The sequence below is a fragment of the Schistocerca americana genome, chromosome 1 (assembly GCF_021461395.2).
Source record: "Schistocerca americana isolate TAMUIC-IGC-003095 chromosome 1, iqSchAmer2.1, whole genome shotgun sequence".
NCBI classification, from domain to species: Eukaryota; Metazoa; Arthropoda; class Insecta; order Orthoptera; family Acrididae; genus Schistocerca; species Schistocerca americana.
The window spans coordinates 507,803,309-507,804,631 of NC_060119.1; the positions used below are offsets into that span (position 1 = coordinate 507,803,309).

The window sequence follows — 1,323 nt, forward strand, 5'->3', positions numbered from 1 at the left end:
CTGTATTTCTTGGACATTTACTATGTAAACTTCGAGTAATATCAAAATCGAATTTCGCTTTCCTGAAAGTTAGAAAACAGTATATTAAGACACACTAACTCGAGCTACTGTGATAGTGAAAAGAAAAGAATGTATTTAATTCTTTGGCCGGATGCTCTTCCTCTCGTCGCATCCGTCAGATACTTGAGAGAGGAAAATGGTGAGCGACACCTGTCTGCGAACTGTGTAAACTTTATGTGACGGTAGTATCTGTTCCCGAAAGAACAGTTACCGTGGATGACCATGCAGCTTTGCTAGAAATGAAACGATAATTAAATGGACACCCTAGCTGCAAACGGGCGTTGATGTACTTCATTGGGGACATGTTGAAAATGTGTGCTCCGACCGGGACTCGAACCCGGGATCTCCTGCTCACATGGCAGACGCTCTATTCATCTCAGCCATCGCGGGCACAGAGGATAGTGCGTCTGCAGGGACTTATCCCTTGCACGCTCCCCGTGAGATCCACATTCCCAACATGTCCACACCACTACATTCGTAGTGCGCCTAATAGACGTTAGCCCATCATACTCATTACTCGTGGCCGATTAATATACCAAGTCCCGTACGAGTTCGGGCATAGCGCGTGCGTTCGCACAAGAAGGTCAATGGCCGGGAAGCCATATTTTAACTATATATGACGGCAGTAGTGGTTTGGACATGTTGGGAATGTGGATCTCACGGGAAGCGTGCAAGGGATAAGTCCCTGCAGAAGCTCTATCTGCTGTGCTCGCGGTGGCTCAGATGGATAGAGCGTCTGCCATGTAAGCAGGAGATCCCGGGTTCGAGTCCCGGTCGGGGCACACATTTTCAACATGTCCCCAATGAAGTACATCAACGCCTGTTTGCAGCTAGGGTGTCCATTTAATTATGTGTAAACTTTGTTCGGAATATGGCCGCATTTTAACTGTTTGCGTATCGTGTGTTCCATGCGGGAAGAGGGGACCAGAGCAGGTTTACACAATACTCAAAACCACCTAAGAACCACAGACAGGCTGACTGGTACGCCAGCAACTCTATGCGAGCAGCTACCAGAAAATTAACAGTCTGGAGCTTCCTCTTTCAGCCAGCGAAAATACATCTGAATGGACTTCCTCAGCTATTAGTAATTCATTTAAAATAAATTAAAGATATTAGTAGACCATATACGAAATGCCATCAGCACGTTGCTATTAAATGAGATTGTGTAATTTCTGGCGTCTTTAGTGTAAATTGCTTTTATCAATTGTGCGAATATGATCCGATTTTGCCTTGCAACCGAGTGTGATGGTGCACTTTTGGCAC

The 1,323-nt window shown here is 45.7% G+C and overlaps 1 non-coding gene across 1 annotated transcript; it reads left to right on the forward strand.

The window, feature by feature from the left end:
• The first annotated feature begins 767 nt into the window (after nucleotides 1-767).
• On the forward strand, nucleotides 768-842 carry Trnat-ugu. Its single transcript has one exon. It is a non-coding gene; the product is annotated as a tRNA-Thr (tRNA).
• Nucleotides 843-1,323: the final 481 nt, after the last annotated feature.